At 40.5% G+C, this 26,947-nt stretch overlaps 1 protein-coding gene across 2 annotated transcripts in view; it reads left to right on the forward strand.

Moving 5' to 3' along the window:
- The window catches only part of LOC139454392 (uncharacterized), a 195,254-nt gene that overhangs the window by 43,248 nt on the left and 125,059 nt on the right, over nucleotides 1-26,947 (forward strand). For both annotated transcript variants that reach the window (XM_071236057.1, XM_071236063.1), the window contains exon 2: nucleotides 14,112-14,220. The gene's annotated coding sequence lies outside the window, so the exon portion shown is untranslated. The remainder of the gene's footprint in view (nucleotides 1-14,111; nucleotides 14,221-26,947) is intronic.

A 26,947-nucleotide genomic window follows, 5' to 3' on the forward strand; every position in this document is an offset into this window, starting at 1 on the left:
CAACTTCCTTACACATTATGACGCTACTTTCAAACTTGAGTTACAACATGTCTCCTTACTCAAATAAACATCCTGATATGAAACGCCAATCGTCTACGATGAGGGCAATGGAGCGTTTCCTTTGATGCCAAGGGAGATAATTTCACTAAAGTGCTCTTTAGTACGTGAAGATCGTAAAGTATTCTTCAGGCTCCGATTTCGACAGAGAAGATTTCAAAATGTCAAGAATTGCGGAAACCTCTTCGTTGTTGAAGGTACAATGGGAATGCTTACTTAGAAGTTGCGGTATCCTCGACTGAGGCTCAATGTCTTCAAGTGCCTAGGAGTAAGGGATATTACTGACGTGTTGCCTAGATCAGCGCCCTTGTAGTGAAAGTAGTATATCTGTGTCGTCATCTTTGCCACGCTGATTTACTGAATCTTTGAAGCATGGTTAGTGAATGACAGTTACTGAAGTTAATTTGCGCACGTGTCGCTCAAACAGCTGGAAATGACGTTCGTGAAATATACACGTGTCTTATGTGCTTTTTCATTGTGAGTTTCGCCCCTTTGTAATGCCAGGATCCTTAGTATTTTAACACCATACTGCGGTCGTGGGTTGCGCCAAAGTGGAATACATATTAGACCTGCACTACTTCGGGCATTCCTCCAACATTAAACATACACGCCGTGATATAACTGAAATACTGTCCAAAGCGGTGTTAATCCAGAATCACTCAGTCAGACATATAACTGGCACTTTTTGTTTATGCTAATATTGGCACGATACTATTTTAAGATCGATTCTCCTTGTCAAGTACATGCAACATTTTCTCATTTAACTCAATCAACACACAAAATGTAGATTGTTGATCATAACGTCTCCCAAAATTTCTTTTACCAAAAAATGGTTTTACTAATGAGTTTCATTTTTTACGGACGTTTGAATACACGAATTCCAGACGAAATCCATTGTTGCAGTAATTTGCAATAAATATTTACAATTTCCATCTTCAAAAGATGACCCGAAGAAGGGTTCATAGAAAAAACAACATGCGTGCTGATATGTAATAGACTTAGTAAACAAGATTCTTTCAACTTAGTAGATTTATTACTTTACCAATGTCAGTGCAATGTTTTAACCCTGCGATCTGTTAGCACAGCAGAATGGCATGTTAATATACTGGCTGCCGAAAGCACAAGGAAGTCTGTTTGGAGCTCAGGGCAAAACCTCTCCCATCCATCAATATGACTTTTTTAGGCTTCTTCTGTCGGCTTCCTTCTCTCACTGATAAACTGGCAGACATACAAAGTCTTTTTTACATTTTAATGACTTGAATAGCTTCTTCCTTTGGTTTCATTGTAATCTAAGTTCTCCGGAAGTATGATTGGTGGGTTATAAATTAAGTTGCGGGTTTTTTTGACACGACCATGCGATAAAGACTTATACTCCCCCGTTTCCGAGGTCTGGAAATGGTACTGATGTAGTTTACACTCGCTTGATATATCCCCTCATCTTTACACAGAATGACGGTGAATGTGAGAGTGAGGGAGTTGGGTTTAACGTCGCTTTGAACAGTATTCCAGTTATATCGCGGCGTGTCAGATTAATGTGGGAGGAAAGCCCGAAGTGATGCAGGTCTCAGACTTTTAACACTTTGGTGAAACCCACGAGCATGGGTATGGTGACTATGGATTTGAGTACGTGACTATCACGTCCACCATGATCAAGTTGTACGGATACTGTTTCTTATGTATGCTCATCCATTGAAATACAGGAAGTAGTGTTTCTGGTTCTGCTTTAGGCGTGTGGGACCTTGTGACAGACATAAAACGTTAATGGCTGCTGCTCTTGTCAAAGACAAATCCAGACAGATACCGTAAGCGAACACTTAATCCCTTCCCATCGCCCCTCAAACAATTAGAAACGTGAACCAATGTTTGTTTGTATGTTTGCGCTTAAACGCTTCAAATTAAAAAAAAAATAGAATATAAATTCGAAAACGTTTCAGACTTATCAGTATTAACAGTCTCCACCAGTGACAGCGCCCCCTGTTGAGCAGTTTATCCCTATTCTCCCGCTTCCACGCTGTCTACGAGATTTGAACGAAAGCTGAACGTCATACTTTCCTTGGTTTTTTTGACAGACGAAGCTATCAATTAATGTCCACCGATATTATTTTTTATTCTGCCCGGGTGAAAATCTAGCCAGATCTGAAAGATCCTTTGGGTAAATCCTTCTTCTAGCCAAGCGAGAAACACCACAAAGAAACACAAGGGGTGACGTCACGTCTTTGTGGTCCAAACAAAACGATTACATTCCAAATGAACTTTCTCGAGCGTGAGTAAAGAGTTACCAAAAGCAGAAAATAAAACAATGGTTTGTGGACTCCTGAGTTGTGTGAGTTATTAGAATTCAGTGAAATGTACTCTCCATAATGTTTGTCTTTAATTCCTAGTCTGTGCCCGTAGGGATTCCTGGAGCTTTTAGCCAAGATGATTTTGCGCGGACTGGCGACAAGTATATGCTAGTGGATATATACACTGGTACCTCGTTTTTCTAGACGGAACCTAGTACCTAGTAAAATCGTCCGGATTTACAATTTTCTTGATTAACAAATATTAAGTGGATATTAATGACACAATGATGATTTTTTGTCTGTTGTTTGACTTCACACTCAGTAATAGTCCAGCTATTGTAAACAGTGTAAATAATTTGTAAATATTCTGCTAAATAATCGAATCTGGAATAGATGAAATAGTGATTGACATCATGAGCATCGATCTAAGCAATTGGGATACGATGACATGCATCAACCACGTCACAAAGCCTGACCACCCGATCCCGTTAGTCGCCTCCTATGATAAGCATAGTCACCTCTTACGACAAGCATAGGTTGCTGAAGACCAATTCTCACCCGGATCTCCGAAGGTACTGCTGTGAACGCTTCCATGTATACAAAACGACATCCACACCCAGTATTGGTTAATCCGGATAATTTCACAGGAGACGCAATTGGCCGGATTAACGGGGTTTAAATTCACAAATCTAATTGGGAAGTTAAATCTAAAATACACTTTTGAGTTGAACACACTTAGCTAAAAATGCGGTGTGTACATATCTAAATACGACGACTTACACAACGATATGGGCTATCTTTGCGGACAAAGTCATTATACATTTATACAACCTAACATACACGAAGGGCCACAATGGTGATAAATACAGACGTTCTTAACAGTACTCGTTTGACAAGGTTTCCTGAATAACGAGGTTTCACTGTGTATGAGTTACCATACGTTGAACACGAATCTGAGGAGGCGCCAGAATATGATAAAATTTTGAAAAGATAAATAAACAGAAACACAAGAATTTATAGGGCCGCATCTCTCGCTGACGTGACGTCAAAATAAGGGCATGACGTTATGTAGAGGTGCTTTCAAGAGGAAGGGCAATGTGACACACGTGACACTACTCTTTGAGTAGAATTGAGATTAAATCTAACATATTTCACCGTGTCGGCGATGATATTGAGGAAACGTATTTTATTGATTATTTCGTTGAAAACGTCCTGGTTTGGTAAACAAAGCGACACAATGTATGTGATAGCGCTCTTGAATAGAATATCACAGCAGTGTACGCTGCATTAGCTCCTCTCTTGAGTTGATCGTGTCACATGATATTTAGAGAATATGATGTTGGGACAGAAGTTGTTAAGGAGTATGTACCCCCTTCCCCCGCTGAGGATGCGGCGTAGCTCAGTCGAACGGGTGTTAGCTTGTTGCGCAGGCGGACCAGGTTCGACCCCCTTCTTCATTATTTGTCGTCGGGTTTGTTTTTTTGTCAACATCTGTCAAACCTATTCATCTAACTGAACTACCTGGTCAATGAGTGGTCAGTTACTATCTGATCAAGGAGTGGTCGATCACTACCTGGTCAATGGGTGGTCAGTCACTATCTGGTCAATGAGTGGTCAGTCACTATCTGGTCAACGAGTGGTCGGTCACTGTCTGGTCCGTACAATACAAGGGAATTGGTCACCCTACCCATGCCAAGCTCTTAAACTAAATCCCATCTCTTCCAATTCAGTCCCTTCAACATTTTAAGCAGCCATTTCAAGAATGCATCATCCCTTGTCAATCACAAGGTGGGATCGCTTCATTACCAGAAGCACCGGTTCCAGAAATCTCTGGCATCGTGTCACTGCACCGTCTTCTTTGTTTCCTGTAAAGTCTCCAATTACGCAGAAACTAAAAGCCCGATGTAGATCGTTCAATACAAACCCAGGTCGGCCTCTGCATCCTCATCCCGCGTTCGCCCACTTAACATCTCAGTTAAGTTAGTTGGTCTGTCTCAAGGGGGCCCCCGTACTCTACAAACTCATCCCAATCTAAGACATGATTTGAATATTGCGTGATGCGTCTCCCTGCATGCAAACTAAATTGACGGCTGTGGCGGAGTCCGACCAACAGTGTTTTTTCTCACAGCTTCTAAGATTAATTAGATCAACGGATTCCGATAAAACAAACTTGGCCGGGCGAAGACGCGGTGTTGGCACTGTTTAAAACGTGGTGAAATTGTATTATTATCTTTAAAACAATAGCTTGAAGGCAATTGGATGAGAACGCGAAATGTCCCTTAAAGCATTCCATACAAGAGCTTCAGTTTATACACAATAGATGCCAGTTTGAATAAGTATGTAAACTCTATTTATATGTAAATCTCCCATATATATGTAGCGTTGGCGTAGATTGAGTCAATGTAAGTGGAAAAGGGTGGGTTTTTTTGTTTACGCAATGCGTCATGTTTTTTTAAATGTTGATTTCCCGAACAGAAGAATAAAGTTCGCTGGCTGACTTGGTTGATACATGTCATCGTATCCCAAATGCGTAGATCGATGCTTATGAGGTCAATCACAGGACTGTCAAGTCGCTGGTTGACTTGGTTGATACACGTCATCGTATCCCAAATGCGTAGATCGATGCTTATGAGGTCAATCACAGGACTGTCAAGTCGCTGGCTGACTTGGTTGATACACGTCATCGTATCCCAAATGCGTAGATCGATGCTTATGATGTCAATCACAGGACTGTCAAGTCCAGGCTCCATTATTTACAGACCGCCCTCTAGCTGGAATAGTGATGCGTGCGGCTTTAAACAACAAACAAACAATCACAACAGTAAGCATTGGTGCGGTTTTATGAGGGTCCGTTCAACCATACAACGTTTCACACACACACACACACACACACACACACACACACACACACACACACACACACACACACACCAGTGCTCATCTGTCAAACTATAAAAGCACGTGTCCTTGTCAATCTCATCTCGGAGAGTATAATGATGACGAGGCCTACTTTCGATTTCATTAAACCGCAGGCTAAGATCTGATGTGCCATTTGCTATGATCGGTCAAATATTTCAAAAAATGTCTTTAATTACTTCGGGTTTACTGTTACGGTTGCCTCAAAGTTGCCTTTCTGACAAGGAGTAGCAGTGGAAGACGGGATTTTAATTGGTTTCTTTCGCGGGTTCGATCAAACCGAGCTGAGCTTATTTTGGAATATTCAATTATATTTTCTCATTTTCTAACCATTTCCATGGAATGAATTTATTTTTATTTTCACGATTTTCGATTTTTCATTTATCTTTCTGTTAGAGTGAGTCGTGTGATCCCGTTTATTATAAGGTCCATGATGCAGATCAAGAAATAGCATGACATGTAGTGCAGTGCAAATTAACGAGCAACATCACAAATGAACATGAAAAATCTAGGAGTCTTCCGTTTCAATTCCACATCTTCTCGTCACAAGATATTAATATCCATGAATAAACATGTTCATTCTGACAAGACTTTTCTGGAAAGCCATCTTAATAAATTCGTTCTTTTCAAACTCCGTTGTACAACCTCCCCATTATAACGCCATCACAAATTGCGTTAATGCTCATAAGGAAATTAATCCCGCTAAAACGCCGTTGCAAATTCATTTTCTTACCAGAATTAAAGCAATTTAAAATTGCGTTATAGTGGGATGGTTGTATAACGAATCTCTTGACTTATGCGCGTTGCAATATCGTTCTCGCTTTAATGCCACAGCCATGCCACGTTAACGAAGACAGAAAACCATTTTTAGCACATCTGAGGATATGGGACGGTGGGGCTCTTTGTGACAAGTCCGGCCGGGTTCACTTGAGTGATTCAAGTGAGTGAGTGAAGGTGTGTGTGTGTGGGGGGGATCGCTGTCTAGTAATTAGAACGCGAGGTGAGCTCATCACTTGTCATAAAGGTCTTCCTCCCTTTTCACTGTGTAGTGAATTATGTAGTTGAAATCTGACATTAATAATTCGTTGGCAATTTAATGACTGGAATTTAAAAATACAAAGTTATTAAAATTAAATGTCAACTTTAATCAAAACTGAAACGATTAGAATGGCATAACCAAATGATGTCAACTCAGAATGTCAGCATTTAAAAAAATGTAATTCAATTATATTTTGAAATCTTTTGACATGGAACTAACAGGGCGGCTGAAAAAACTGACGCAGTTGATATTTTGCGACGTTTTTCTGTAACCTTTCAAACTAAATTCCATCGTGACTGACGCGGTTGCGTCTTCTATTCAAGGGCTGTTAAACAAATTTCCAGTATGTTAGATTTTTTTTGTCCCCATTGAATGATTTTTGTCCCAAACTGTTTGCGTGACTTCTTACTAGCACGGCGGCTGCATATCAAACTCCTGGAAAAATCTATTATCGGGAAGTTCAATTGAACCCGGATTATTGACAAAATCTCGGAATAAGCGATGCTACGTGTTAACTTGTCCGTGAGTTGAATGCCACGTGACTTGGATGACAACATGGCCGTCAGGAGGTGATGGCTGCATGTCAATTAGTTAAATCCGCGTAGAAATAATCAGTAACAGTATTAAATTTGCAGCTAGTTTCATACACATTCATTGTTATCAAGAATCCTACTTTTTGGGCATGTTTCTGCCAATTTATTTAATTGGTTTTGTGGTTGTCATGGTTTAGCATGGTGTATAACAGGATTCAGATGTACATCGAGTCCCGTTATATCGAAATTATCGGCGATGGGGAAGTGGTTACAGTGTCCGCTCGTCACACCGACAACCCAGGTTCAATTCTTCCCGTCTATGTTTGGCGTCCCTCGCCGTGCGGTGATTGAATGGTGCCTACCTTGGCGTAAAACAATACTCACTCACATCCGTATTTGATAAATATCCCATTTATTTGTCAATGCCATTTCTAAACATAATTTGTAATTTGTAATTTGTAAAACTTAGACAACAAGAAAAGAGCATTGTTATATGCATGTAGTCCAGACCCGTGAAGATTCCGAGTTAGAATAGGTCTTCAGCATCCCATACTTGCCGTAAAATGCGACTATGCTTGTCCTAAGAGGCGACTAACGGGATCGGGTGGTCAGGCTCGCTGACTTGGTTGATACATGTCATCGATCCCAATTGCGCGGATCGATGCTCATGATGTGAATCACTGGATTGTCTGGTCCAGTATCGATTATTTACAGACCGCCGTCATATAGCTTGAATATTGCTGAGTTCCGCGTTAAACAACAAACAAACATGTAGTCCAAGGTGGGGTGAGATGAATTGGGGATTAATGTCGCGTTCAAGATTATTCCCTTCTATGGCGACATACGTTTGCCTGGCTGAGAACAACAATATAGCCCACCGAGATACCATGCGCAGTTTTACATGGATACCCAACTCCCAGCCGACCAGTCCTTGTTTTATCCCCTTACTACCGAGCGCCGATAGTACTGTCTTCTGGTGTGACGCCTCTCTACCCACTTCACAACAGAAGAGGTTCCTGAAAAGCTAAACAACGTACGTCACCTCAAACGCCGATGACAGTTAAAAAACACGTTATTCCGAGAATTTGCAACTTTAGTAACCGGATCTCGCCATGAAATTTTAGACAAGTTCCCTGACTCACTCGAAGTGATGTTAAATGGAGGCCTGCACGTTGCGGTAACCCGGATCTACAGATACTGTGGATTTAGATGTGTTTGAGACTTAGACTGTTTATGTGCAATATATATATATATATACAAATGTACATGGTTTGATTAATCCCTGGTTTCGACACATCGGAGTTGGAAAAACAAGAATTCGATATAGAGTGTACTGTTAGTTTAACGATGTAACTTGTAAGGAATACCATATGCAGGCATGATGTATAGTTTAAATGTTTAAGAGAAACTTAATTGCGACATACATGAGTTTGAGATAACTTCGGTCAAGGAGCTTACGTTTTTCAAGACATTCAAAGAAAAACACATTTGTCGTCACTATTATCATAATACATGGATGATCGCACAACCGATCCCCGTACGGAAAATACTCGTATATACTAACTGCGATAAATTAGGGAACATTGGCCTTCACACGCGTACACTTTGTATATATGTATAGACTAACGGTAACATAGACTAACATTTAGTCTCCGAAATCTTATATTACACAATAACCTTCTTGACTCTAAAAATTAAAAAAAAATTCCCTAGTATGCTGAATTCAGAATAGAGCTAGCTTGAGCTGGCTAGACTTACTTTTGTATGCATTTCTAGAAAAGTAAATCATAAAATAAATAAATTCCACGGTCATGGTGCAGGACTAACGGTAAAACTATACCCGTGTGTTTCACCAAAGTGATAAATATATAAAACTTGCATCGCTTCGGGCCTTCCTCCATCCTAACCCTGACACACCGTAGAATACTGGCCAAAGCGGTGTTAAACCAAAGTTACTGACACGATCAAAGTGACCAGTGTTTTGGCGAAAGAAAGAACCCATTATCAACATTTCATACTATTCCTTGTTTTGATATAACAAATTCGTGTGACATACAGAAACAATTTTTTCCAGGTGAATTTCTACGCGTTCCCTTTTTTATATCCCTCAGTATATATAGGCTCGTGCTATACTCGTTGTGTACACACAAACACGAACCAACGGTTTAGTGAATGTATTATTAACAAGCCGATACAGGCCCACTAATATGGTCTGGTATTTCAGTCGTTTAATTTAGTTACGCGTTTGTTAACCATGTTTGAGGTTTGCCTTCCTTATCACTCGGCCCTGATCATGAGTGTGTCTAACCTAATCAAAAGGTCGAAATATGCATATGCATGGCACCAGCTAATTTTGAAACGGCGGCTGATGAAGGCTAAATTTATATTTTCATTTTTTGGCATGTTGTGTCATTTGACTTTAGGGGGAAATATTTTTGAATTATTTGAAGTTTTCATCTTTTTTTTATTTTTTATTTAAGCCATCTGTAATGCTGGTGAGTAAGGGGCCGTGAAATTAACCTGCATTTCGGCGAAAACAAATCAATTCCACTTTTCGCTGTCTTCAAGTACGCCTTCTTATCGCAACATCAGCAAATTGGGTTTAGCAAGCTAATATAGAAATGCACTGTGATGGCCCTTCAATTAGATGTATTTTTAAACCAATTAACAAACTAACTTTTCGGTATTATCAGCTCATGAAACAATGTCAGGAGAACGCTACGGGATTACGGAACTTCGGCTGCGAAAACAGTATTTACAATATCCGGTTTTTCGATATAACTGTCGCGCAACAGGAAGTGTTGTTGCATGTGTTCATATGTTGAGTTACTTTGATTTAAAAGCGATTATGTGACCAATATGCGTGCAATCGAGACATTAATGTCTTGCTCCTATTCCGTTTATTGCCCCGACATAGCGAGTCGTGTTTTATTCCCCCATAAACCTGCAGTCCTTCCATACATTATGCAAAACTAGGATCGTCAACCAAATTCCAAGATGGCGTCAATGTCGACTGCTAATGGGCGAATATATCGCAATTACTGCCGTCTTTGGCGTCCTGCTGTCATCTATTGCATAATTTCTACTGACGACATCATTTTGGTTTTAGTATTATTGATAATCCGCTGTGGATTTAAATATTACTACAATATGCTTTTGAATTTTATCTTCAAGAGAAGCTGGCGAAATGAAAGAATCAATGCCAGACCTTTCCTTGAAGAATACACCAGTTTTTGTAGCATCGATTCGTAATCGATTTCATGGACCATTATTCAAAACAATTCGACTCCGTCGATGTTGTGGTGTTCTAAAAGTGCTGTGAGAAGAAGTCATTCAACTTTGAGTTGATTCAAGGACAAAAGAGTTAACTATACATCTAAATAACAAACAGATAAAATCATGTAGCGTTTTAGATGCACGGTCTGGTGATCATATTGATTAATGCAGCATCCCCCGTCTGCTAATGTTAACAGATTGTCTGTTGATGTGAAGTGTTATTCAGGTTGTAATACCTTTTGGTATTTTAATGTTCTGGGTTTTGTTTAATGCACACAAACCTCACTTGATACGCCACAATGCGACACACGTCAACTCACTTCAAGTGAGTATTTATAAATTGTTTTGATTCAAAGTCTGTTGATGACGTGCGTTGTTTAGACTCATTTTAAAGCTACGTACCGTAGTAAGATATCGACTGTAAGGAACTGCTTATATGAATCACGAAACCTCGCTATATCGAATTTCATTATCTCGATATATCGTTTGAGAGAACTTAACTTATATATTTCATCGGCTTGTCTCGTACATTGGATAACTCGACATATTACCAATGTTCCTTCCAGTTCGAGTGAGTGAGTGAGTTGGGTTTAACGCCACTTTGAACAGTATTCCGGTTATATGAACGCGTGTCAGCTTAATGTGGAAGAAAGCCCGAAGTGATGCAGGTCTCAGACGTTTACCACTTTGGTAAAACCCACAAGCAGGGGCAGGGTGATAATTATAACAAACCGAGAACAAAATAGGGGAGATTCGGGATTCGAACCCACGACCGTGGGTTGCTGGTGTGCCCAAGGGATGGAACTCTGCACAGAGTTGCAGCGCCTTAGTCGACTAGGCCACCCATGCCAACTTATAGTCCGAGTTTTAAAGGTTTGAGTTTTCAAATACTCAGAATAACATTTAGTGTAGTATATTAAATAACTATGTTTCAGCTCTGATAGTTGTGTAAAAGAAACTGCCAAAGATCCAATCATCCCAGGGCTGTGCACGGACACGTTGTCGAACGCAGGAGTATTGCCTAATCGATGTAAAACTTTAAATACAAAAATAACTTCTACTTTCAAAAATCCTTTTTTATGAAGATATAAGATGTAGGTAATACCATCCTCTAATTAATTATATTTACACAGTCGTAGAATAAATCTGATTAATTTGCTAAGAGTCCACCCATGGATCACATTGCCGTGTGCCAATTACTCGCCAGCTTCAGCGACATATGCTTTTGTCAGTTCCATGGCAGGACTAAGCCTACGAGTAACTGTCCGACATCATGCCTTGCGGTAATATCCTATCTTCCTTAAGACTAATCTGAATGTATTGCATGCAAGGAGTCAATTCATCACTGGAACATATACACCGAGACCTATACGTGCTGTCGTCGGTCTCCAGACCCGACTGACCTCTAAGCTGATTAAGTCAGAAATAAAATAACCATTTCCGCAGACTGAATAACGTTATCAAATAGTCGTCACGACGACTGAGTCACTATGTTTAAGGAGGTATGTCCCTATGGGGAACAGAGCATGCGGGTCTGGATGTCAGAGGGAAAACACACGTATTAAGTGTTTTGAATTTTCTTGATGTTATTTATCCATCATATCCAATAACATGAACTAAAGGCTACAGCACATCTCAATTACATAGTATAGGGCACTGGTGGCCCTGTCGACCAGGACGCCGCAATTCGCTTTGCAGAGTTGCGTCCCTTGGGCATGCCATAAACCTATTAGTGTGGGTTCGCCCCATCTTCCCTAGGCAAGGGAGTTATCTGACTTTAAAAGTCCAGTTTCCACCCTTGCCGAACTAGGCTGGAATTACTGGGCTCGATCGTTGCGCCAACAGTGGCTATTACCAATTATGTCCCTTCTAAGCCTCTCCTATGGACCAATCAGATTGCACCTCTAGTATCACTTGCGTTTGCTTCACACAAAATGGTGGCGCCCAGTCAGGACGATCGGATTGATAATCAGGATCTATATTGTGATAAAACGGGTCTTACATCGCGAAATGCATCAAAGAACGTGAGCACCTTGATTAAAAACATGAAAGGATTTGGAAAATATCTGCTGACAACGAATTGGCGATGCACATGCTTTGCAAACCCTGCAATCGATCGAAATCTGCACGACAGTTTACGAACCGGATTTCGATTTCGGTGCGCGATTTTGATTGGACTATGCATAGACACGTTAGTCCAGACAAAACGTAACTCCATAATACCAGCCTAGTTCGGCAAGGGTGGAAACTGGACTTTCATAGTCAGTTAACTCCTTTGCCTCGGGAAGATGGGTTCGCCCCGATTATGTTTCTAGGTTCGTCATTACCATACCTGTGCTCGTGGGGTTCACCAAAGTGGTAAATGTCTGAGACCTGCATCACCTCAGGCTTTCCTCACACATTAGCTGACACGCCGTGATATGACTGGTATACTGTTAAACGCGGCATTAAACCCAACTACCGCACTCACTCAGTCCATAGGATATTCCCCAGCATTGGATATTGGATACACTAATTTCACACCTTCACGTGACTATCACATCAAGCAACAAAATCTGACGGCGGACGCGACATCAAATGTCCATATCAAAATGTATGGTGATTATTGACTTATTTCTATAAAGATCAGGTAAAATATACTTGAGCTTCTCATAACGTTTTTAAAACTGACTGGGTGGGGAGAATTTCATGTCTTTTTACTTCTTTAGTTGCTTCAAATATATATTAATGAAAAGTTCTAATTTTCCACGTGACATATTTAAGCTTCGCCACCTTCGACTTTAGGTACAAAAGAGTCGGCCCGGTATAAAAACGAAAATGGAGCTAAAACGTCGCTTGTTAACATTGCTTAAAACTAATACATTATAAGGGGCGGTGGATGATGGGAAACGAACCGATCTATAAAACAGCCTTTCTCAAAATCGGCTTGGTGTGGGTTCACAGTGTTACACTATACATTTACCTCCTTGACGAATCCCAGGAGATATATGTGAGAACAAATCAAGTATCCAAATCGGACTGAATCTTGGATTCGACAAGACGGCCAGCCGATCCTGTCAGTTAAGGGACGCATCTATGCAAAAGAAGCTGTTAATGAACATCATTGGAGTCTATGTTTGAATAACATTAACATAGATGTAGATATAATAGAATAATATGATATAATCTAGATAATACCTGCTGTTAGTCTCACCTTCCAACTCTCAACTTAATTATATCACGGACCTATATACAAGTCCGTGATTATATTAATATAACGCAGATATTCATTGCTAGAGACCCGTGAAGGTCCGTGTTAGAATAGGTCTTCAGCAACCCATGCTTGTCCTACAAGGCGACTATGCTTGTCGTAAGAGGCGACTAACGGGATCGGGTGGTGATCAGGCTCGCTGACTTCGTTGATATATGTCATCGTATCCCAATTGCGTTGATCGATACTCATGATGTCAATCACTGGATTGTCTGGTCCAGTATCGATAATTTACAGACCGCCGTCATATAGCTGGAATATTGCTGAGTTGGGCGTTAATCAAAAAATAAATAAATAAATAAATAAATAAATCATTGCTAAGATTCGAGATCGGTATCCTGTAAGAATATAAGGAAAACGTTTCTCCAATCAAAATTATCATGATGCTCGCTGTTTTATGTGAAAATCTAATTGTGAAGAGAATTATTGTTATTTCATTTCAATAAACATATTAAGGGATAAAGTAAAGATGATTAATGACTTCAAACCCAAGCCAATCATATATTCTATTTCACTGAACAAACATTTCGCTAGGCGTTGTAGCTCTCCTCTGATGTTGTCGATATCACTCTAGCTGTCATCGGGCCATCAAAACATGTCGGCCTCGGTTTGTGGCAGGCACTGGACGATAGATCACGTGATCAATAAGAGGTAAATGAATAAATTATAGGGTATTGAGCGGTTTGGGGAAAACCCTGTACCTCGACACTTAAGACAATCTGGGGAAATTTCATTGCTCTATGTTCTTGACCTTGCAGGGCTGAGGGATTGTGAATCTCGTCTACTAAGAAGAAAACGGAGGTGGATAAAAAGGCGTTTGGCACGAAACGGAATGTGAATGACGGTGGATTAACTGCATAAAACAGGGTAAGAAAACCAACCTTGTTACAACGAGAACTATATTAATTGTATATAAAACAATAATATCAATTTCATTATGTGAAACGAGACAGATACACTTTTCATAACCATAAACAAACGTCTCGTAAAAGAGTCCAAACGATTTCAACCATCAAATAGTAATGATACAGATGTTCCCGATAGGTGAGCATTAAGATCGTGATGATGTATTAGATCACCTGGTATTAGCATTAAAGGTATAAAACTTAAAATGTATGAGTGAGTGAGTTTGGATTTAACGCCGCTTTTAACAGTATTCTAGTTATATCACGGCGTGTCAGCTTCATGTGGGAGGAAAGCCCGAAGTGATGCAGGTCTCACAGTATTCTAGTTATATCACGGCGTGTCAGCTTCATGTGGGAGGAAAGCCCGAAGTGATGCAGGTCTCAGATGTTTACCACTTCGGTGAAAGGACGAGTATGGTGCTAAGAAACGCAATCGAGGCGAACCGGGAATCGAAACCACAATCATAGGTTTCTGGCGTAAACTCTACATAGCGAATCGCGGCGCCTTAGACGACTGGGCCACCCATGCCCCTTGCAATGGTTGAAGGGATACATAGGCTTGACAACGTCTATCATATCACAGAACTTATGGCGTTTTGAACCATAAATATATTAATAACTTTAGTACACACTGTATGTAAGTAGATGCAATATTAATATGATTCGTATGTTTTCAGGTGTAGACCTATGAAAACAATATTTGATAGTCTGAACGTGATGTTTGGTTTTATCTGAAAATTGCTTTTAAAGGCAATAAAATAGTATACGAATATACGTGTACGAGATATTCCAGTTGAGTATATTAGATCGTAAACACGAGCAAAATAGACACCGCAAATTACTGATGGCCCTGTCGGCTTTTAAGTAATGAATGACGAAAAACGCGAACACGGGTCATTCAGTTGATTAAAATCTATCTATCCGGGCACTTAAGTGAGATCGAAAACGAGGGTGTAGAGACGGAAGACGAGTGGACACCGGAAATCCATACTCCTCTATTTGATCATTCCTTTGATCTCACGTCAAAAGCCATGATGAAAATATCGAGATGCTGCCGTTCTTATTATGTCCTCAATTAAGACAATGATAATACTGGTACCTCTTTGTTTACCGTGTTTGTCCTCAGACGGAATTTCTACACATTATTGTGTCGCCCAAAGTTGTAAATTGATATAGCCTGTGTTGTCTGGGACAGAAGTGGCTGTTGTGGTACTTTGTCTGCGTTGCTTTGAAGTCTCATGAATGATAATTTGTCGTGGAAAATAAGCGCGTGGTTTTTTATTTTGTTTGTGTCAAGGAAGGCCGTGATCGATGTAGTGTGCCTCATGTACTGTTTGCCTAACAACTAGTCTTTCTTATAATAATGATCTGTTAGTATTTATTAATTTATCGTTGTCTCTAATATGTTGTAGTAGTAGTAGTAGTAGTAGTAGTAGTAGTATCGATCTGCACATGTTGATCTTGCTTGGACGTCGGGAACTCCGTGATAGTTCTACTATGTAAGGTGAGGTGAAATGAGGTTTAACGTCGCGTCCAAGATTATTGCACTTATATAGCGACGTGCATGTACGTGTGTGTGTTTGTGTGGCTGCTTGTACTAGTCCGGACTGATGCCGATTTATAGTGCTAGCTCACTGAGATACCATGCCGCAGTTTAACATGAATACCCCACTCCGAGCCGACCAGTCCTTGTTTTAGCCCGTGCCGAGCGCCAGACAGGGTAACAACAAGTACCATCTTTTAACGTCTTTTGGTATGACGCGGTCGGGGATCGAACCCCGGACCTTCCGCTCTCCGGGCGGACGCTCTACCACTAGACCACGAGTAAACGCTTTAACCACTAGGCTACCCGACCGCCCCTAATGGAATTAAAGTTAGGGGTTGAGCTATTGCAGACAAAATATCAAACAACCTCCAAACACAGCACAGGTTTAGAACCTTCCAACAAAACATCTTGCCTTTTTTCTGATCAATTTATGACGGAAAAAAATTAATATCCAACTTGGTCCAAATAACTGACTTCTTATGTAAAAAGTAACGTAAACAACATGGATTCCTGCTGAAACTGAAAATGTCCTGCATCTTGAATGAACCTGACACCCACTCTGTTTGTTAGCAGAGCGCAGCGGTAAGCTGTAGATCGTGTCGATGTGTGTTATCACGGAGTCCCAGAAGGGGATTCCATTGTGATGATATAATGTGTGTACAAGATCAGTCCCGTCCACACAGTCATACAATGAGGGTTGTCTGTCGACGATCAAAAGCTAACGTCGTTTCAATGCTTTGTAGCTCATGTCGTGAAGTTCTCTGTAAGTATGATGTGGATTCGAGGAGGTTGATCAATATTTACACATTTCCCCTTCATGTATACAGAGGCGTATAATCATTGTCGTAAACCGTTCTAACCTGTATCATCATTTGGTGCATAATCGCAAGTTCATCCTGAAATTTCACGACATCAATTCCCATTTACGGCCGTCCATCCGGTGCTGCCATTACAAGCGTGAAGTGAACAAAGAGCTTCGGTCCCTCTGAACCCGGAAAGATGTCGAATTTCTAATAAAACCGAATAAATATTTTCCCTATGTTTCCCCGACAATGGTACAGGGTCGTTAGAAGCTCCGATGTGATTAAACGTGGGGACCATATAACGATATTTGTTTGCCGCGACCCATCTTTAACCTAATATTGATATGACCCTTCTTTTGACACGCGCCCGCCAAACGATGGTGCCATTGATTCCTGGAAGCCAAGGATTACCATTATGGTTTCTCCAAGACTTCTAGAACCATATCGCGCCCCGATTCTCTCAATTGATTCAGAAAGGCTGGAGAATGAGATTTTAGATCGAGAATTCCATCGGATAAATATCGCGGATTTTTGGTCATATTCTCTGCGTTATCGCCGCCTATTTGTCAAGTGTTAACGCCATGTTGGGTTTCAGACAATACGGCTGATGCCTAGTGCCTGTGGCAAGTAATTTTCGATTCTCGGTTTAGTCACCCCTCCGGGGACTGTGGAAAATTTCGATGTGAAGCGAGCACATTTCAATAGCTGGGAGGCCTACAACCTTTATGAAAGATAGCCATTTTTTTCCCGGTGAGGCAACTTCGTCGATGAGAGAACCCACGAGGCTCTGCATAGGTTTCTGTTTTTGTGGAATATGTGTCCGAAATTTCAAAGTATTCTTTATGGTCGGGTATTGCCTTGTATTGACCCGGACGCTGCAGTGAAAACGTCCATGACACAAGTTGATTTTTACCATATGTTTGTTCTGTTTTTATGCTCATCTCCTAAGACAATCAGTTTGGGTCAAGTATCTAACATCTGCTACCCGAAAACCTCCAAATCAGCTCTTTTCACACAATTTTGTGTTGCTAGGACCAAATCATGCACGTGTTGAAATAAACAAAATCCTGTTCTCATTCACATGAACATATCTGATAAAATTCATAATTACAAGTTTGGCTAATTTCTTTATTTTGTATATCATTTTGGCATTGTCGTTACTATGGCTTCCAACCGGTTCGCACAGCACTTGAAAGGAAGCCGTCGAACGACACTTAGACTGGAAGACCTAATGTGTCATTTGACCTAAGTATGTCCCAGTTTTTCCTTTATAGCTACCTTGACTGACCGTATCTCGCAAAACATGGACTTATGGGTAAACGACACCAACAGTAGTAAGTTTCCACCCTTGCCGAACTAGGTCGGAATTCCGAAGTTACATTTTGGCTGGACTAACGAGTTTATGCACAGTCGTGCTTTCTCGTGCTTCACGGCAATAATTTCAAATTGGCGACCACGCTACGAAACATATTTTGACAAATTCTCGATAAAAATTTGAAACCTGAATAAAAACACATTCTGGAATGGCTAATAGATTATCTAGATTGTATGGATTCAGTCGTTAAGCCTGTAACTGAATACCCCGTGTTAAAGTTTTCGAGGTTGCAAGATTAGAAATCACATTCCGACTGTCACTTTCATGATGTGGTAAGCGACGCTCTGATTGGTCGGATGAAAGGTCGTTCTGACGTGACCCCTAATCGGATGTCCTCAGATCTTTATTTCGCGGTAGCGAGAACAAAGGTCTGATTTTAATGAGATTGTTCATATCGCAATATAAGTATGGCACAACGTGATGACGCGCATAGAGAAACGGGAACCAGTTTAACAACAGTACAACAATTTTGACATAAACAAAGTTGGGAATATACGTTCGATGGCTACCGGTCAATTTAAGAGTTTAATATCGTATTCTTAATATGAAATTTTAGCAGGGATAGTACGGTACGCTTCTTGAAATAAATGTTGGAAGTGCTGTTTTTGTTTTTTACTAATTAAATATTTTTTGTTGTGGTTGTGTCGAATCAATCATCTTAACATGCTGGATATAATGCTAACAAGGTTGTTGTTGTTGTTATTAAATGACATGTGTTATGTGATTATTTTGCACGTGCTGTGTTGATGATTAGAAGCATTCTTTCAAGATTATATCATAACAGGCTAATTAAATAGAGATATGTCCCGTGTCAGGGCATGAAACATGTTTTTTTGATCTGGTATTCATATTTAATTTCGATAAAATGAAGTATACATTTTTTAAGTAAGCGATTAAGGAAGAGATTGATGTACAGGGTTAAAACATGTTCTGTGACTTGATGCCAATCGGAGTTGTAGAGGTGGGCTGTAAATCTTACAGCTCACATTGGCAGACTCTTCTAATGGACGAATTAGAAACTTAGGCGTACAATAACAGCAGCTAACATCCCTACAGCCACATACACTGATTCTGTAGTCCGGACCTCGATAGACTGGAAACCTCGCTTATCGGGCGATGACTGTTATTACGTTTGTTTGTTGTTTAGCGCCGCTCTGAGCAATAGTTCAACTGTATGATGGCATTGTGTAAATGATCGAGTCTAGACCAGACAAACCAGGGATTAACACAATGAACATTGATCTACGCAGGGTTGCCTCTCACGACTATTACAGGTTGCTGTGGTCTGTATTCTTGCCCGGAATCCCCTATACAAAGAGACATTAGACATTGTACCCCTGATCCCGTAGCCCCCGATAGTTAGGTCCTGACCGTGTCCTTCTCTGCACCCGGTCCATTAGTCCTGCACCATGACCGTGGAATATATTTATTTTATGAAAAAATAATAATCTAGAAATGCATACAAAAGCAAGTCTAGCCAGCTCAAGCTAGCTCTATTCCACAGAAATCAGCATAGGGAATTTTTTTATTTTTAGAGTCAAGAAGGATATTGTGTAATATAAGATTTCAGAGACTAAATGTTAGTCTACCGGTCCATATATGTTCCATGGTGCGAGGATTTCGAGTTAACGAGGTTATACCGTATCTAGGAATGTGTCTAGACTGGAACATTCTCAATCATTTTAATATAATTTATATATAGTTTAATAATATTATTATAAATATCATTATAAATATTATTATAAATATTATTAAAAATAGTATTAATATTTCATAAACAATATCTAAAAAAATCAAGCAATATGTAAAGGTTTCCAAAGTTTTTTTTAATGCATTCGAAAACCTAGGGTAGATGAAAACAGTACTTTTTAGATTTGTCACGCCGAAGACCCGGGTTCGATTCCCCGCATGGGTTTTGGTTTGTTTGTTGTTTAACGCCGCACTCAGCAATATTCCAGCTATATGACGGCGGTCTGTGAATAATCGAGTCTGGACCAGACAACACAGTCAGTAATATCATGAGCATCGATCCACGCAATTGGGATGGATGACATGCATCAACCAAGTCAGCGAGCCTCACCACCCGATCCCGTTAGTCGCCTCTTACGACAAGCATAGTCGCCTTTTACGGCAAGCATGGGTTGCTGAAGACTTATTCTACCCCGGAATCTCCACGGGTCCCCGCATGGGTACAATGTGTGAAGCCCATCCCCCGCCGTGATAGTGCTGAAATATTGCTAAAGGCGGCGTAAAACTATACTCACTCCATCATTTCCTGCAAGAGTATGTCATGATGTTCGCAGGAATATACTCCACGGTATTGATCACGCTACGTGCAAGCTGTGGATTATTTAGAACATGGGGAAGAGAACAGTAAACAACGTCCCTTTCACGGCGCAATGTACATGTTGTCTATAGGAGATATATTGCGTGAACACATGTTACCAGGAGTTAATGTTTTGTACCGAGGTAACATCTGTCCAGAAATTGTATGTAACTTCATTAATATTAATCAATAAGTTTAACAAACAACATTATCGATCGTAAAGAGGTGGGCGTTGGTTCGTCACGTTCCAATCCCATGTTAGTGTCATATCGTTGTTGCCACCTGGCAATGCTGGAATATTGCTCAAAGCGGCTCAACAACCATACTCACTCACTCACTGGCATTGGAGTTGTCGTTCATGTCACAGTCGACGTAACAAAGTGCACGTAATCCATATGAGCAAAGCTAAAACAACGGAGTATTGGCTACAGTGGCAATGACGGCCCGTCATCTTGCACTTCTGGTATTGTCCTGTAATGCTTGTGCTTGTTTAGGAATCAATGATTTTCTTCAATCAATCCCGAAATTAAGAATAACACTACACATAGCCACTAAGCCAATACACGTGTCCACGTTGACATCCCACAGATCTGGTTCGATGAAAGAACTGGAGTGTGAAACAAAGCAATCGAAATTATCTGTTTTCTGCAACCCTAACAGGGCCTCATCACTTCCAGGCAAAATCGACGGGCTTACAATGACGGTTCAATATTTGTATTCAGACGTTCATAAACTCCACTTCTAAGTGAAAAATGTGTTTTTAGTGGGACAAAAGGCTTCATCGTTCGTTATATTTCGATCGAAACGTGATCTCAATGCTTTCCCCTCCCAACCCCTTCACCATACTTTATTTTATTTTTAAACAAATCAACAACTTCCATGGATGTTTTCCGTTTGGATTGTGCCGTGTCGAAATGGGATTATTCTCTCATTAACCAAATTATTCATCCATAACAGTCGTAATCAAATAAACTCGAAAACTCTCCGCATTATGTAATCGATTTCACAAGCACCGCGAGAACATTATTTTTACGACATCTAATGGTTGAATTAACGCCCTAGAGCCAGTTTCCGGCAATTTTACTTTTTCATGTCCGACCTTTGACCTACTAGTCGACACAGTCGGTAAATGTTTGCCGTTCTAACGCCATTATTTCATCCTTTCAAGGTTCAATGGAACCAGAAATATCCATAAACAGATTACAGCTGAGAAATAGGCATTTCAGCATACAGATAAACTCATGATCTCGACCCGACTTTGATGTGAAAATGCAGCTTTATACAGATAGATATGTTTAGTGGAATACACCGATGTGTAATCGCTGTATACTTTATGCTAAAGACATGCATTACATCGAGATTTAAAATCAAATTAAAGCAAAATACAAAACAATAAAATATACATTACTCACTTCATCTAGATAACTAAAACCTGGAGGCTGTACTTTATTTTTTAGTGTTAGCATTCGTCGATATCTATTCTTGATTTAACTGAACTAAGACATATTTAACCCATTCGTGTTGATTTAATTACGAAACATTTTAATATTTAATCCCGCGACCCCCCATGTTCACCACAATGAACGTCACTGAGGCGTAAACGCAAATCTTAATCTCCACGGATAAAGAAAAGTGGCGCAATCAGAAAAACAAGACGGAAACAAGTCTGAATTATTTAACGCCAGACAGTGAATCACAATGCCAACATATTCCATCACACGCATTTCTACATTTGTCGGGAGTTTGTTTCCCAGGACAATTAACAAAATAGGAGATTCTTGCGGAATGTTTGCTACAAGATAATCTCGACCCTACGTCAACAGAAGACGATGTTAATTTCCGTATCTGCTGATGAGTCTACAAAACTCATTTCCCTCCAAACACACAAAATGGCCGTTGTTGGACTTCCGGTAGACTATTGACACGTGATTTATGTGTGTACAGTGTGTTTAAAAAACAAGATTGGCACGATTTTCCGGATTGGGATGACAGGAAGTTGTAGGTTGTCGGATAATGTCAAAATGTTGTCAACACATTATTTATTCATTTTAATCCCTGCAATACTGGCTCATATCCTCGTTTCCGCTATTAAACATTTCCTGGCTATCTTCATAAATGCAAGTTTTAATCAGTTGACGAGAAAGCGTCTTAAAGAATTCATCGCTATCATGTCATTAATCATGTTTTATCAATATGTAATTGTGATATATAAATGTTTCATTCCCCAGACACTCGTTTGAAGGCTAACACGACACATTTGTATATTAATCTCATTCTTGAAAACTTCAATTTTGGGTTTGATTTATTATGCAATAGGACGGATGGGCAAGGACCAAACTGTTGTAGATCTCTGTTGAGTCTATTGTTAGGGCATGTAGGCATGGATGAAACTGTTGTGGATCTCTGCTGAGTCTGTTGTAAGTGGATGTAGGCATGAATGAAACTGCTGTGGATGTCTGTTGAGTCTGTTGTTAGGGTGAATAGGCATGGATGAAACTGTTGTGGGTCTCTGTTGAATCTGTTGTTAGGGCGTGTTGGCAAGGACCAAACTGTTGTAGATCTCTGTTGAGTCTGTTGTTAGGGCGTGTAGGCATGGATGAAACTCTTGTAGATCTCTGTTGAGTATGTTGTTAGGGCGTGTTGGCAAGGACCAAACTGTTGTGGATCGCTGTTGAGTCTGCTGTTAGGGCATGTAGACATGGATGAAACTGTTGTAGATCTCTGTTGAGTCTGTTGTTAGGGCGTGTAGGCATGAATGAAACTGTTGTGGATCTCTGCTGAGTCTGTTGTTAGGGTGTATAAGCATGGATGAAACTGTTGTGGATCTCTGCTGAGTCTGTTGTTAGGGCGTATAGGCATTGATCAAACTGTTGTTGATCTCTGTTGAGTCTGTTGTTTGGGCGTGTATGCATGGACCAAACTGTTGTGGATCTCTGTTGAGTCTGTTGTTAGGGCATGTAGGCATGAATGAAACTGTTGTGGATCTCTGTTGAGTCTGTTGTAAGGGTGTATAGGCATGGATCAAACTCTTGTAGATCTCTGTTGAGTCTGTTGTTAGGGCGTTTAGGCATTGATCAAACTGTTGTTGATCTCTGTTGAGTCTGTTGTTGGGGCGTATAGGCATTGATCAAACTGTTGTGGATCTCTGTTGAGTCTGTTGTTAGGGCATGTAGGCATGAATGAAACTGTTGTGGATCTCTGTTGAGTCTGTTGTTAGGGCGTATAGGCATGGATGAAACTGTTGTGGGTCTCTGTTGAGTCTGTTGTTATGGCGTATAGGCATGAATGAAACTGTTGTGGATCTCTGCTGAGTCTGTTGTTAGGGTGTATAAGCATGGATGAAACTGTTGTGGATCTCTGCTGAGTCTGTTGTTATGGCGTATAGGCATGGATGAAACTGTTGTAAATCTCTGTTGAGTCTGTTGTTAGGGCGTATAGGCATTGATCAAACTGTTGTTGATCTCTGTTGAGTATGTTGTTTGGGCGTGTATGCATGGACCAAACTGTTGTGGATCTCTGTTTAGTCTGTTGTTAGGGCGTATAGGCATTGATGAAATGTTGTGGATCTCTGTTGAGTCTGTTGTTTGGGCGTGGATCAAACTGTTGCGGATCTCTGTTGAGTCTGTTGTTAGGGCGTGTAGGCATGGATCAAACTGTTGCGGATCTCTGTTGAGTCTGTTGTTAGGGCATGTAGGCATGGATGAAACTGTTGTGGATCTCTGTTGAGTCTGCCGCTAGGGCGTGTAGGCATTGGCCAAACTGTTGTTGATCTCTGTCCTACGGTTGTACAGCGTCTGTCGGCAGGAAAGACAGTTACCAAATCCTGAAACAAACGTTATTCATCACAGAAAAAAAATCGTCGGCAATATCCACTTAAATGGGAACACATTTCTTTAATCATTTCGTAGACATTTATATTAGAGTTTACAACCCTCTTCCTCGTAATTAGTTCCTGTGTAATGTTTCATGCTGTCGGGGAGCAGTGGCTGGGCCAAGCGGGTATGTCTTCATAAACTGATCACTTCCACGTGCATAATGTTCAGCCAAACAGCCATGCTCAGTTTCAGCATAACCATTATGCAAAGTGAACGCCTATTTCAACCAAACAGCAGTTTGTCTTAAATCACGATGATGTATCATATCGGTGCTGATGCGGTTACTTTAAGGGGCGGAGGGGGTCGGGGAGGGGGTCGGAGGGTGGCGCTGAGAAAAAGAGGGAGCGGTTATCATTTGGTGTGAGGCGAGAATTTAAAGGAGAGAAAGGGATTCGATGTGGATAGGGGTATAAGTGTGGTGTGAAGGGAGTGTTTGGAGATCGGGGTGACGGTACGTGTATTTTTTTCAGAGGGAAGGACAGGAACAGTTTTGTATTTTAGCCGCATACCGTCCCTTGGATGTGTCCAAGAATAGTTTCATAGCTCAAATTTGGAATATACTTTTTTCTTAAATTAACTGTTTAAAAATTAAAAATAATATATATGCAATGTTTATTCATTGTCAAACAAATAACGGTTCACAATTCTGAGGTTTAAATCGGACAAATGTTGAAAAAAGATTTCAGGTTCGGTGTTAAACCAATGCGCATTGCATTCAGAAAAAGTGTCAGAAACGTCCTCAGCTCATTCGTCATGAGACCGATATAATTATCAGGTATCTACCTCTACTCCTCTAGTTACGAGCGTGGAACATTCATTACCGTCAGTGCCAGTTATGTCCATGTTCAGATTTTAATCACATTCTCAGACAGTTTCGTCAAACTCCTCTACAACCGGTCTCTCGAGTGTCCAATGATCTGAAACGTCCACCGCCGGGGATCTTCTTGTCACAAGCTCTTTACCCATATATCATGTTGTCAAACCTTGTTCCAAACTACAAAGCTTAGTTTAAGTTAATTTTGACCTCCGCGACACTCGATTTTCTTTACGTGTTGCAGACAAAATATCGCATTACCAAAACGAAATTGATATCGGCAAGATCTAATCACTGGCCAGGGTTTCTACGGTAGCTGCCCCCAAATGACCATAAAAGGGGTCTGGACAATTTCACGGACGTTAGCTCGCCCGCCACCGGGGCCTCCCAGGGACTCTTGATTTCAAATTTAATAGAAGATCGAATCCTTTTCCGTTAATCAAATCTGACGGCTTTTCGACTTACCCATCCCGCTGAGTATCGAATTGCGTGATGTCGGTAACAACCAAAAGTCTAACCCATCTCTGAAATTGGAATATGGACCGGAGAATTGGCCTTTATATATGGAATGGTTTCGTGTATCAATTTTGTTTTCGGTGAAATAATGATTTCCCGACTGATTAATCAGAATTCAAATGAACGAAACGAACATTCCGTGTCCTTTTCAGCTTCCCCGCTCCCCCGGGTCGAATTTTGATAAACCCAAGCGGGAGTCAGATCAAAATATTACCAAGAGCTTATTCAGCAATATGAGATTTCTTTCCAGCTATTGTGTGATGAGAGATGTTTATCACGAGGAAAGAAAGGGTACGGACAGTGACGAACTTGTTTTGATGGTAGTCAGTTTTCAGTCTGTAACTTCGAGAAAAGACTTTGATACGCTTTAATATGTCATTGTTAACATTTAATTCATTGTTGAAAACATTTGGAATGATTATTTTCATTTGTCGTTTCATTTGGTATAAGAATGATGCAGATCATAGATCAGAGTGAGTGAGTATGGTTTAATGCCGCTTATAGCTATATTCCAGCAATATCACGTCGGGGATGGGCTTTGTACCCATTTGGAGACTCGAACCCAGGTCTTAGGCGTGAACTAACTCACTCACTTACTGAACGTGTTGATACTGCTACATAGGAAGATGTGGCGTTCCATCAATCCGTCCCGAGCGAAACCTGTAGCCAATTCCCACAACATTCACCGCGACTAAATATAGTTTCTTTTTTCTAAAAACATTATCCACTCTTTCAAGTATCGTGCAAAACGTTTGTCCACTTGTGACAAAATGTTATAAAAACCAATTCAGTCCGACATGCAAATGTCATTGCTCCGTCCTTTGAAAGACCTAATAACTACAACGTCTGATATTGCATGTGTAGTTGACATGACGTCTATAGGTTCAGCGACAGGCGTAATGACATTCATCTCGTGGACAATTACATCATTTCACATGCTACTACTGACGCGAAATATACAACCAGGCTCATTACAAATTTCGTAAGTGCCTGTATAAAGACACAATATTCTTCCTCTGGTATATTCCTAGTGACGATCAATTATTTATGCAACCAAGAATCCAATTATATATTTTATCGTTTGTCTGAGTCAGTGACAAGGCAAGTAAACAGAAGTAAAGTGGTGGGTACTCTGCTGATTTTGTATATGATAGTGGACGAAGGTGTTCAATATTTAACCCTATATCGTCCCTAGGTTGTTGTGTAGACCAACGTACGTACAGTTAAACACTTTGATGTGTCAAACTTACGCTTGCCTCGAAGTAAAAGCTTGGGCTTTGCGTATCCCTTCTTATTCATCATCTTCGGTTGTGTGGAACCTCGGATAAATCGAATAATTTACGTAGGTCCCAAAATCTTCGACACAACTCTGTTTGCCTGTATCCGCAGCTACAGTCATCGCATGAATAGTTACATCAACAAGATGAAGATATA

The sequence above is a fragment of the Haliotis cracherodii genome, unplaced genomic scaffold (genome assembly GCF_022045235.1).
Source record: "Haliotis cracherodii isolate W230 unplaced genomic scaffold, xgHalCrac1.p SCAF_10, whole genome shotgun sequence".
In the NCBI taxonomy this organism is placed as follows: domain Eukaryota; kingdom Metazoa; phylum Mollusca; class Gastropoda; order Lepetellida; family Haliotidae; genus Haliotis; species Haliotis cracherodii.